Source organism: Petromyzon marinus, chromosome 29 (assembly GCF_048934315.1).
Source record: "Petromyzon marinus isolate PM22_M1 ecotype Great Lakes invasive population chromosome 29, UKy_Petmar_22M1.pri1.0, whole genome shotgun sequence".
Lineage (NCBI taxonomy): Eukaryota > Metazoa > Chordata > Hyperoartia > Petromyzontiformes > Petromyzontidae > Petromyzon > Petromyzon marinus.
In genome coordinates this window covers 1,150,914-1,164,129 of record NC_133695.1, presented here as the reverse complement: position 1 = coordinate 1,164,129, position 13,216 = coordinate 1,150,914, and the positions used below count along the sequence as shown (strand labels likewise).

The window sequence follows — 13,216 nt, the reverse complement described above, 5'->3', positions numbered from 1 at the left end:
CACCTTTAAATCCAGCACTGACCAGTGTAATGAGTATAGTTTAAAAACTATGTGGTATTATTTATTAGCTTGCAGCACTTTTTATGTTGTACAGTGGTATCAAATCTATTAGTTTTGTGTTACTTAATCACAGTAATGTACCAAAAAAACTAAAGCTACTAGTGGGGAAATAACTGCACACTTTGGCACGGATTTATATTTTTAGGCAAATATTTTATAAGCATTGTCGGTAGCAAGAGTTTTGGTACGAATTTATGGCTAGGACGTGTCATGAGAAAGAAAAACAGCATCAGATACAAGGTGATGCACAAGGAAACGTCAGGGTGGAGACCGAGAGGCCGAAGTGGAAAGGGGCTGTTTGAAGTGGTGAACCCAGGGCACATGCAGGACTTGAGAAGATGTGGAGATGGCCCAGGACAGGCACGAGTGGATAGAGAGGGCCCAGGAAGGCATACCCAAAATAAGTGGAGAAAATTCCAGGAAAAAGAAGACTTACATGCAAAGAATTAAATACACTGTCATGCAATAAATTCCAAAACAGCAACATACTTCATGTAATATTACTACTAGCAGATAGCAATTATATACATTTAAATATACTACACGTGGCCTCACCATTTTAAGCATCGGCTTCATATTTTTGGCACATTTGCCGAGCTGTTAACGTTCAAGATTTTTATAATTTTGTCCCCTTTCCGTCAAGGTGCTAGCAGGCTTTATAAACATTGCTGCAGGCGTCTATATCACGGACATAGAATCCTTGGAATGCTGTAGTTGAAAGGTACCTTTGTTGTATATTTGCGCAGAAGTATTTGGGAAGGGCGCTGTTGGAAAATGGCAAGAAATGGTTGACACAGTTACCTATGGGTATCACAAGGACTTGTACCCTGGCGTATTGTTACGAACTTTTATTGAGGGTTGGTGGGTCGTGCAGAGATGGAGTTATGGGCATGCACGATACTGCATTGCGTTTGATAACCTGCACTAGCAGGGCAACGAGGTGCCTGTGTGGAAGAACGACAATTTGACTGCTTTCCCCTCACTTGCATTGCTTTTTCTTTATTCACACTGGTTTCCTTCCACGTAAAAAAAAAACAAAAGTTTGGCCAAATATCGAAGGTGTTACCTCTGAGGTACAAAACAACGAGAAAATATGTAGAAAATAATATCTCGCTACACTGTTATCAGGATAGAAGTAGATCTAAATGCATTGTCTTGAGTTGTGTATTATTAGTTGTGTATTATTAGCTGTGTATGATTAGTTGTGTATTAATACACAAAGGAGTAGAAAGGTCTTGGAAAAGTCAAGACAGGTGGTAACACTACGCGCATCCTAAGCAAGACCCTCCTGATATGAGTCTCTACTCGGTAACACTTCGTAGCACTGTGCACCATATCCATTACATTTGTATTTATACTTTTAAGTTATTCATGGCAGGTGGACGAAACTAACAACAGAGTGACATGTTTAATTAAAACATTTTCTAAAACATTTTCTGAAGAACCCTTGTTTGTGTTTAGAGATGTGAGCTCCATCAAAAAGATTGTTAATTGTTAATAATTTTATAATCTACAGCCCTTTGTCAAACGATTGGTGGATTATGGCCTCCCCACGTCGTGTGTCGGGTCATGAGTCTTGTTTGACCATACTTCACCACGCTGGTCAGAGCAGGCTGGTGATGGAGGATGCAGCGTTTCCGTGACTGGTTCAGATTTTGGGAGAGCAACTCTACAGATACTGGACTTTATATGGTCAATAAGAGTTTTACAATAACTAGGAAATTAATAAGTAATAGGTTCTAATCATGTCACAGATTTTGTAAGAATAGAAAGATGCAGCACAAATATTCACAAGCGTGCATTAATGCATCTCCAGATATGAAGCAAAACTTTGTTTTATGACCTTGGCCGTTTGTATTTATGCTGTACACAAACTTGCAACGTCACATACAGTAATACCCTTAAGGTTATTAGGCAAGCTGTGAGATGAAGTGCCTATAGAATTAATTTCTCTGTGGTTAAGGATTATTCAACACTTTTACAGTTCCAATAAGTAATTTAATTACAGAGAAATATATTGTATGTCTTTAACTTTGCATTTTAATGAATAGTTTGAGATTAAATGCATTCATTTAAATAATAAATTTAGACATAAATATTATGAAGCAACATAATGACTTGCTTAAGTAAATGCAGATCGTTTGATTTTTTTAAAGCTAAACCTCAATGTAATTACTTATTACATGTGCATCCTTCCAGAACAATATTATTTATTTATAATCCTGCATCTTGCCATAACCTTCCATAGCACGAACATACACTTTGAATGCAATATATTTGAATGCAATACAATTGCATTCAAATATAAAGTGCAAAGGCAGAAAAACATGTCGTGCACTGCCATTGGCAAAGTATTTATCATCGTTTCCAGCAGACACATAAGCGAGAGTGATTATTGTTTTTGACACGTAACTTACACAAAAAGGCACATTTATCACTCCGCTTGAAATTACTTTGAGGGAATCGGTGTGGCTCCAGCTTGAAACATGTGGCGTGGCTGCCACAGAGATAAATCACGACCTTGGTGGAATACATCAAATAACGAATCCTCCTCGGGTGCTTGTTTTTCCATTTTTCGTGATCAAAGTTGCAACATTTGGATCACAGAGTCCCTTCATTCGTGCATCAACATGCAGTGCCCCCCCCCCCCCCCCCCCGAAAATAAATAACATCCCGAATGATTGCACAATGTATTCATTGCAAGTGCTGTCCAGACCAGTGTCCTCTATTCATTTTCACCGATGACGAAATCTCAGAAACGAGAGTAAGTACGGTTGAGCTTGGATAGGTGACTACCATCTATAAAAAACGCAAGTTGTCATAGACTACGGGGCTAGATGGTGGACAGCAGAGGGTAGTGCGACAAAATACGTTGGACTACACTTCTATGTTCCCAGGTCCACACTGCACTGACCAACATTGGCAAGTACTGTACAGCATGGTAAAATGACCGCCACGACTTGCTCAGCACGATGAGGTCCCTAACCAGCAGTTAATTGATATGCAGTATTACGATCAGTTCTACGTTGACGCTTTAAAACCTTTGTCAATCCACTGCTGGACGAAGGCCTATCTTGGGTGTTGTTTGACAATACACTATACGTGCAGTACTTCGTGACAATGGTCAGTGTGGGCTAGTGGACAGGGGCCCAGGACCAGTTCAGATAGCACTCTCCACTGACGTTTGCCATGGGCAGGAATTAAAATCAGGGTGCCGGGTTCATAGTGAAGTGCACGAATGAATGTGTTACCCGCTATACTTAACATATGCCTGGTGATTTAAAGCTTTCGTGACTGCAGTGATTCATATTCTTGGTTCTTTCGATAAAGTCACGTTGAAGGGAAACAATAAAATAATTAAATATATATAAAACAATAAAATTCTCACGACGTTTCGACTGCAACACGAACACCCGATGATGACTGCTTGTGTTGCAGTCGAAACGTCGTGAGAATTGTATTGTTTTATATATTTTTTATTGTTTCCCTTCAACGTGACTTTGCCGAAAGAACCAAGAATATATGACTGGTGGTTAAAATAAAATTTTAAAAAACCTGAAAGACATCTTTAAGAATGTGTGTGTTTAATCATTGCAAAAGGATATATGTAAAAGGTTGAACTACAGTATTCATTTATATTCCATGACAATCCAATAGCACAATTGTAATGACACTAAAAAAGACCAAACATTTTTTTATCTATGCACAATAATCAACCTTTCATTTTCATGATAATTTAGCAAGTTAAACCAGTTTAAGTGATGGCTGCTTTTTGTCCTACTTTTGTTATTTTCTTTGAACCTATCTACGTAACTTTACCGAAAGACCCAAGAATATCCTGCAAAATTGTTTGTAATGTACTCGATTACGTTAGAGCAGTAATAAATTAGTCGCTCTAAGTTAAGATATTTCTCAAAATGAATATTTTTTTGGAAAACTAAAGTATAGTAAATGGAATTGAGAAACAGTTTTTGTATTTTCAGATTTATTTTGTAAAAATGCATGTATGTGAATGTTGAGCGTTGTGTCATAAGTGTATTAGTAAATTTTTGCTTCACATTTCCCCCCATAAACATTTACAGTACTGTATAGAAAGAACAAAATTTGTACATATACACACCTAATTCCTACACGATGCATGGACATTCTAGCTTTGTTTAGTGCATGGCTTGCTACAACAATTGCAACAATTTCACAAACAATTTACATAAAACTTAACACACCCATATATTCGATATATATTGTATATGCTTAGCATAATGCTTTTGGTCTTAAACGTCGCCTATTACATATTTTCGTCTTTAGAGCGGCGTTCATTAACGTGTCGATTTTTTTCTTGAACAAATATATGGGTATGTGTGTTTTTTTGTAATATCAGTAATCTGCAATGTTTCAGACAATGAGCCTCCTTCATAGCTTAACATCCATCGCCTAAAATGTCACCTTGTCCGTCACTGCTAATCCTCAGTAACACAAGGAAAATCATATGTGGTAGGTCATTTGTCATTAAAACCACATTACAACTAGCACAAAACCATGCTTTTAGGCTGGCTAGGTATAAATAGTGATTTAATCAAAATGCCAGACCCAGCTATAATAGTTAATTTAATGAAAATTGTATTTTTTAAAACACACTGAACTCCCTTGGTTATGCCAAATAATATTTTTTTAAAACTCACAATTGATCTTAACGTATCTGGCTTTCTGTTCACTCTTTAACGCTTGGAGTACATTTTTATTGCACATTCTCAGAATTAATTTCATTGCATCGTCTCTATTCCCTAATTTCATGAGGAATTAATCGTTGGTGAAATACAAAAAAACAAACATCTTGCAGACTAATCGCAATGGTTTGCTTATCTGTATCGTTCTCCGGTCAAGAAGTCACTTGGAGGTTTCGCAGGGGGTTGACTTAGATATTCTTTCGGTTTGGTCATACTATGCATGTGGAGAATGACCTGTAGTCACAGACATCTACACAGTCATTACTTTCGTCCAATGGATTGCAAAGAGGACAGAGCAGCTTTGCTGGGTCGGCAGATTTGTTGGTTTGCTCAGTTAATTTCAATTCAAACTTGTATTACTCTTCCTCTTCTTTTAATTGTTTTAAAGATTCTTCTTTAAGTCCCCGAGGTAATGTTGTGTCAGTATGGAACAATTTGGCATACTGTAGCTGGTCGCCCAGTTATAGTAAATTGAACTATTGGTCTGGCATGGAAGACTTCAAAGAGCACGTGCAACTAGCATGTATAAACTAATATAGTAAAGTAGTAGACCTTTACACCAGGTATGAACCCATTGAGAGCAGGAGTCTATTTCAAGGGAGACCTCTTCCAGTAAAATGAGCAGTGATGACGCAGTGAGCAGCCCAGGCTAATGATGCTGTCTCATGAGTTACCATACTAAGCGCGTTTAATAGCAGGACTTGGAAAATGAGAAATAGTTTTTCCATGGCATCAAGATGATATCCAGGTCGCAGATGTAGGACTGAAAAAGCAATAAAGAGATTGTTTATATGAACATGTTCTGCAAGTTACACACACTTGCATATTTTGTTGACAGGTAAGAGCTCATTGAGACCAACATTCTCTTGTGAGGGAGATCTGGGTTTAAACAGATATGGCAAACGGGCAAAACATCATAGCGTATAAACAAAACCGATATAGAACATGTAGAAGAACACCATTTACAATTTTTACAACGCTATTTTAGTGAAGGTGCTCTACAAATATCATATTAGATTAAGATTTGTCGAAGTGTTAAGGCGGGTCGAACTCCAGATCAATCAGGTGCGTAACTCGCATGCAACTGTATCCCTTATACTTGGACATCTCAGTCATCAAAGATCTCCACAGATGAGCAGGCAATTAATTCGCACAATTTGGTTGGGTAACTCCTCTCAACTCTGGTGTGGGCCCACCTTAAGTCAAATTCAAAAGGTGTTCAGAGTATTTTAAGATATTTTCCAAAAGCATTTGCATTCATATCAGATAACTAAATTAGTCAAACATGAATCACAACGAATGTTTGCGAAATACAACAATTATGCAATTTCATTCCACGTGTGCGGAACATCTGACAAATTAAAATTGACAAAAAATTGATAGCATTAAAATGTGAAGGGTTTTTTTTGTTTCTGTAGGGTTGGCAACTTAGTTACCTGGGGTCGTTGGGTTTTAGTTTTGCTTTTTAGACAAACTTGGGCAAGTGCAATTTTTCTCTTATGAATATCAGAAGAAATCCAGTACAATTATAACCTCAACATTGATGGACAAACTAATTCTGATCAAGGTTATACATTAGGCTGAATGGTAAATGGAGTCTAGATTGTTTCAATGTGTAGTTGTGCCGATGTGTACACAATGGTGCTTGTGTTTTTTTCTGGGATCCGAGTGATAGAATGTATGTTGTCTATGGAAGATCAATCATTCTTTTCTAAATTCATCTTCCTCACACGGCTGGTTGACTTCTAATGTGGCCATTATGCATCTCCTCATAATGTTCCTAAATAAGTTATATGCGTGTCATAGGAGGCTCATGGTTTTCAAAATCGTCTCCCTTTTTTAATGAAAGGATTGAGGAATTTAGTGTTGAGATGTTTCATTTCCATGTAAAAAGTGAGTAAATATCATAGGTCTCTTTTCCGAGGTATTCTTGAATTCTAAAACTATGTTTGATTCCCAGAGAGACCAAAAATCCACTCATCTATAATTACTCTCATCTCTCCCTTTGTGACAGAAAAGATTACCACTGTTTAATGGCTATATCCCAGATTATATTACTCAATGATATCTCCAGTTTCACAAGATTTTAATTGTCAGTAATTAGATGGAGCTAAATTATCAACACCCTCTAATCCTTCAACATTCCTTCCGACATCATGATTTTGTGAAACCAAAGTTGTAGGCTGTTAAGGGCGGTGGTTCCTGCTGCGCTACGATTGTGGAACTTTTTTTTACCCTACTTATCTATGCTGGCTAATTTAGGTTTGTAGAATATTCCTACCTGACAGGAAAATGTACCATGACCACACAGATGAGCCTCCAAAAATAAACAAAGAAATACATATGTAACTATTTACAGATTATATTCTTTGATTCTTATAAAAACCATCATCAGGCGCCTGATGTTTATATTTTTTAATGTTTTTTTTTCTCTCTAAGTGACTTTACCGAAAGAAACAAAGAATATGAATTCCTGCAGTCACGAAAGTTTAAAATCAATATTTATAGATTCATTTAATTCTCTGTGAAATGAATTGTTTGCCAATATGTTGTGCAGGATTATTAATAAATAATCGAATATTCTAGAAGTATTCCCATATATTAATTAATTACATTGAGTTTAGCTTTTAACGTAAAAAACATCCAGCGATCTGCATTTATTGAAGCAATGCATTATTTAGCTTAATAATATGTTTGTATCCCAGGATATTATTTAAATGAATGAATTTAACCTCTAGAACTATAAATTAAAATGCAAAGTTAAAGACAACATATTTGCTCTATGATGAAATATGGTTAATTTGAACTGTAAAAGTGTTTAATGATCCTTAACCACAGACACATTAATTATTTAGACACTTCATCTCAAAGCCTGCTTCATAGCATTCCGGGTGTCGCTGTATGTTATGCTCGTGTCGTTGCAAGTTTTGTGTACATCTTTGATGGTATTTGTTCATTTCAAATTAGGCAAAATTGATTTCTGATCTGTTACGTAAAATGAAAGGTTGCAAATGAATGTTGCATCGATGCTCAAAGGAGCACTGTGTGGTTCTTGTTTATCGACATCGGTGGCCCTGGGCGAGTGCTGTGTTTACGATGTTGTAGATGGAGACCATGCCCACGGGATACAATCAAACGCGAAACCTGAAATTCTAATTGTTACCTTGCCAACATTTGTTTTATTGTAGGTGGCACAATAAGTTGTCGCTTTGGTTTTCGGGCATTCTGTCTCACGCCATCTGACTGTGGCCTTGTAGTGAATTTCATAGATGAACTGTGAAAAGGTGCACACACACACACAAACACACGCGCACACACATACACACGCGCACACATATACACATACACACATGCATGCATGTTTACGAGCTCGCAATAACCATCATTATCTACTTGCGCAGCACGTCACAACCCCATAAATGGTCTCTATTGAGCCGAATTAGGACATTGAACAGCAGATCCAGCTAACACCAATGGGAAGTTAATAGTCCACAGTACCACTGTGCTCACCATTCACAAATCACGGGCCACATAGTGACACCGCTGCATACGAGTCGATGAATGTCTGTGTATGTCGATGTGTGTATCATAACATAGGAACGCCACTGGCCTGCTTCTATCATTTGCTGGCAGCATTTCTGAAGCTGTCCATTTCTCCCCATGCTGTCCACTGGCTCACTCACCAACCACGACTCGACATGAACATATACACGTTTCTGATCAACTCTCCCCCATACCAAATAACGATAATAATAATACATTTTACAGCCACCACAAAGTGTAGCATTCAGAAAGAGCAGGAGTGGCTGTTGGCAATTTTAGCACACGTAGAGAATAATCATGCCTAGTGGGCATTGTACAAAGACACGCTTATACATGCACTGACATTTACAGAAGATTACAACACAGAGGGCAATAAGCACAAACACGATTTATCTTTTGATTTAAAGCTTTCGTGACTGCAGGGATTCATATTCTTGGTTCTTTCGGTAAAGTCACGTAGAAGGGAAACAATAAAATCAGAAAAATATAAAACAATAAAATTCTCACGACGTTTCGACTGCAACACAAGCAATCATCATCAGGTGTGAAAACCAATTTTCTTGCTGTGGTTTTCACACCTGATGATGATTGCTTGTGTTGCAGTCGAAACGTCGTGAGAATTTTATTGTTTTATTTTATTGTTTCCCTTCGACGTGACTTTACCGAAAGAACCAAGAATACGATTTATCCTAATAGCTGCAACAATCTACGTACCCTCTTGTCGTTTACGAGTTTTGTAGACATTTAGTTACACGCGCTACTTCATTTATAAACATACTTTGGCTGAAATAAACATGCGTTAGCGCATCACATTTTGAGAATAATTTTGAAGCTACGGGTGCAAGTGCCACCGCAGTGCAGGCCAAAACACTTCTAGTTTCTCAGCTTATCTCTGGCACTGCGCTCCGTTTGCATGGCCTTGCTCAACTGCACAAACACGTGACCTATGAATCTGTTAAAGCTTTAACAGTGCTGGTTGTTGCAGAGCCCATCAGCATCTTTCGAGGTGGGGATGGCATACACCTACAGCACCAGCAATCCGGCGATTTGTATAATATCATGTACAGTACTTATGTATCCATCCAGGAAAGCCAAACTGAGTCATCGGACTCTGTTTCAGGAGGGTCCTCGATTGGGGTTTTTATATCGAGATGTTTTCAGCCAATTAATGACGAGTGTTTATTATACGTGTGGGCGGAAACCAGATGACTCTGAGACAACGCCCTCTCACCATACAGATGGAAACAGATGGCGATTAGTCCACTTGTTGCACTGCCTTCTCCTGGCGAGCCAGGGTATGGCGCCTCCTTGACGCTCACAAAGCGTCACAACATCTTTCTATGATCCACCAACCCTCGCTGCTGTCTCCACAGTGGTGTGTATGTATGTTGCCCTTGTTTAGTACCATAAGTAGCCAACCGTGCTAATCGGAGGTGCAGATCATTATTTTACAGGCGTGTGCCACCACATGCATGAGACGTCAACTTGCAGTGAGCTTGCAGTGCAACAGGTGGGCTGCTGATCTACACCCACGTGATGAGAATTCTCACAACGGAATTGGACAAACAACCCAAGTAGGATGTTTGCTGCGAATAGGAATAATTTTGAGAGGTGTCCTTTTGTGGTTTAATTATTCTGGGTTTTCTCATCATTTACACGTGAATTAACTTTCAAGCCGATTATTAGAAGTGCTGTTTTATATATATATAAAAAGCTCAAAAACTTGATTTCCTACAAAAGTATTGGACAGTATCAAACATTGGTTATTTGTTAATTAGGCAGAGCAACAAAATATTTTATTTAAAACAATGTACAGTAAGGTCGATCATTGTCACTCCCTACATTCGACCACCGAATAAACTTTTGATTTAAATCTGTTTTTATTTTTTTATAATAAAACATATTTTTATTGTTTCCCTTCTACGTGACTTCACCGAAGAAACCTCAAGTTTCCACTTTTAAACACCTGAGGATATGTCTCAGATATCGCTGTGGCGGTGTCATCGAATACACGGTCCCCTCTTGTTCTCTCTCGACCTGACTCCTTCACGCGAACCTTGCCACACAACCCTTCATCCATTAGCCGCTACTATTCGTATCCCTCTTTCCCCCCCCCCCATCCTCCCACCAACCCTTTCACTTATTTTCCGAGATTGTGGCTTGGGAAATATAGTGGGAAAATCTTTGATGACCAACCTCCCTTTTCTGTATTTGATGGTCCTGTGTTGGTGATGAAAACATAAATAAATGTTTAGAACGTAATACATCATCTAATCAACATTTAGTTTATTTCCCCCGCCCCCAACGTTCTGATATTCAACCACAACCACGCAGAAACATATTTACCTCTCTCTTCACTTTGAAGATCGTGTCTATCTTCTCCCAGTTTGGGTTTTCAGATTCTTCATTTGTCTTCTCAATAAATTCATCCAGCACATCTTTGACGTCTTGACTTTTAGGGTTCAGATCGGTAAAGCCACCCATGGGTGGGTAAAAAGGGAAAGCTGCAACATATCCTGCTGTCAGGTACAGCACCAACAATGTTGGCGTGAACGAGGCCATTTCTGCCCTGTTGTCGGACGGGGCCTCAATCAAAACTGTAGCTTTCAGCGATGTGATGCATGGCGTGAACCGCGGTGGGTATATATATTCCACTGACGCAGCCATACGACAGAGAGGAGATGTACGCAGTTCACTTGCGTCACTGAACATGAGAGTGGTCATGGGGTCACAGCAACCATATTTTTTAGAGTGGGATCAAAAACCCAGGTCTCTTCGATAATGGGTATATTCGTTTACACAACGTCTTTGCATGACTGCCGCTGATTTTTATTTATGTGTCTAACCAAACTCGTACAGTGTTCGTACTGCTTGTGACAATATCGCCGTGTTTGCGCCCGTGTTTACACAGAATACTTAGTTTAGGTCACTTGCTGACATATTCGAGAAGGCACCGAGTGTGGTTGGTTTGGAATGCATTATTGTGAGTCTTTGTTTGCAGAACATACTCCTAAATAATGTAATAATGCATTATCATCTACAGCCCTTTGTCAATCCACTGCTGAATGAAGCTTCGCACTGTGATATCGGCCATGGGGGTGGTTTGACCATACTTCACCATGCTGGTGAGTGCAGGTTGGTGATGGATGAGCCCAAGATATGTTTAGATGTTACTTATCGTTGATGTTAGCCATGGTCACGAATCGAATTCAGATCGCCGTGTTCATAGCGCAGTGCGCTAACTACTACACCACTGCGCAACACCTTCACATATGTGATCGCGTGATACGATTTTTATTTTAAAAACATTATAATGTGCACAACATTTCATTTTACAAATGCTGACGAAGTTTAATGCATCATATTTCTGCTGTAAAATGTTACAATGTACAAAATTCACGGTACGAATGTACATTTTAAAGTAACGATTGACTGATTGCGCAGAGCGGAATTTCATGCGATCGATGTTGTTGTAGTCAGTTTATTTTTTGTAAAGTCAGTCGGTTTATTTCAGCTAAGGCCCATTTGAGCAAAAACAGCTACTTTTCAAGCTTGTTGCATGGCAAGCAAGGGTTGGCCGGACTGCCATCAGTCAACTCTCTACAATCGAGAACCTGTTTTAATCACAGCCAGCTGCACGGATTGGATCCCAGAAATCTGAGTGGTGCCAGCACTTTGCTAGCCGAGCGACGTTTTAACGATTGCATGCTGCCTCGCCCCCACCCACAACGGAATGTATTGTGGATGTCACAGCCTCGGCGGAGTACATTGCGGAACATTTCAGAATCAGTGTCGGTCATTATGGCCGACACTTGGAAGCGATATCTCCAAAATGTTCCTTCGGGGTGAAAAAAAAAATACGCCGAAGCAATGAACACAATTGTAATGCTTCACAAGTAGGAGACCACGCATCAGCACATATCTAAATGCCAGTCAAGTGAAATAAAATTACATGATGAGCAATGGCCCATTTTTTTCTCTTGTATGAAGTGCAAATAGTGTGTTCAGTTAAGGTTTCAAAAAGCAGTGATCCTAGCCAATTGTAAGCAGTCTCTGTTCAGGTGATGGCATAGGACTGATGAGAACAATGGAATAGGTTATATTGATCACTCAAACGATAGAATAAGTAGGACACCAATAGAACAATGATAATGATCTATGATATATATTTTAAAATGTACTGCAATCTGTATTTAAGCAACCTTAACATTTGGAATCATTTTCTCAGGTTTCTGTTAATAGATGCACATAGTGTATTAGCGCTCTGTTAAATTGCACGAAGTCGCGAGAGTTTAAATAAAAAAAATAGATAATATATCTTATTCTCCACATTATAACACACTTCAGGAAGTAAGACGCACCCCAAACCTATGCCCGGTGTCAATAAAGTTACACAAATCCGGTCCCACACAACTGCCGGATTATAAGACGCGCACACAAGTTTTGCTTTTAAAATACAGGGAAATAAGTGCATCTTATAATGCATAAAATACATAATTAGTGCAGTGGTTTATAAACTGGGATCTGAAGTTGAGGGAACCGTGTTCCCCTCGGGTGGAGCAGCCTGCCAGGGGATCTGAGGGCTTTGCAATCATTAAGCAATTTTAAGTTAAATTTAAAAACTCATCTTTTTAAACTTGCTTTTACTTAAGATAATTTAATAGTGTTAGTTGTTATATTCCTTCGACAGAAATGTATTAAAATGCAATTTAGTTTTGTATGGAAATGTATTTTATTCTTCTTGTGATTTCGTCTTTTAACATTTTTTTTGTTAATCTGTACAACACTTTGAATGGCATCCTTTGCACGAAATAGTGCTATAGAAATAAAGACTTGATTGATTGAGTGAGTCAATATATTGCCGTGATTTAGGAACTATGATTAGATTG

The 13,216-nt window shown here is 38.6% G+C and overlaps 1 long non-coding RNA gene across 1 annotated transcript; it reads right to left on the bottom strand.

Annotated features, from left to right (window-relative positions):
• Positions 1–4,028: 4,028 nt before the first annotated feature.
• LOC116947381 (uncharacterized) lies at positions 4,029–11,067 on the bottom strand. The gene is made up of 3 exons (XR_012945599.1): positions 10,674–11,067; positions 7,948–8,058; positions 4,029–5,547 (listed from the first exon to the last, which is right to left on the bottom strand). It is a non-coding gene; the product is annotated as an uncharacterized LOC116947381 (long non-coding RNA).
• Positions 11,068–13,216: the final 2,149 nt, after the last annotated feature.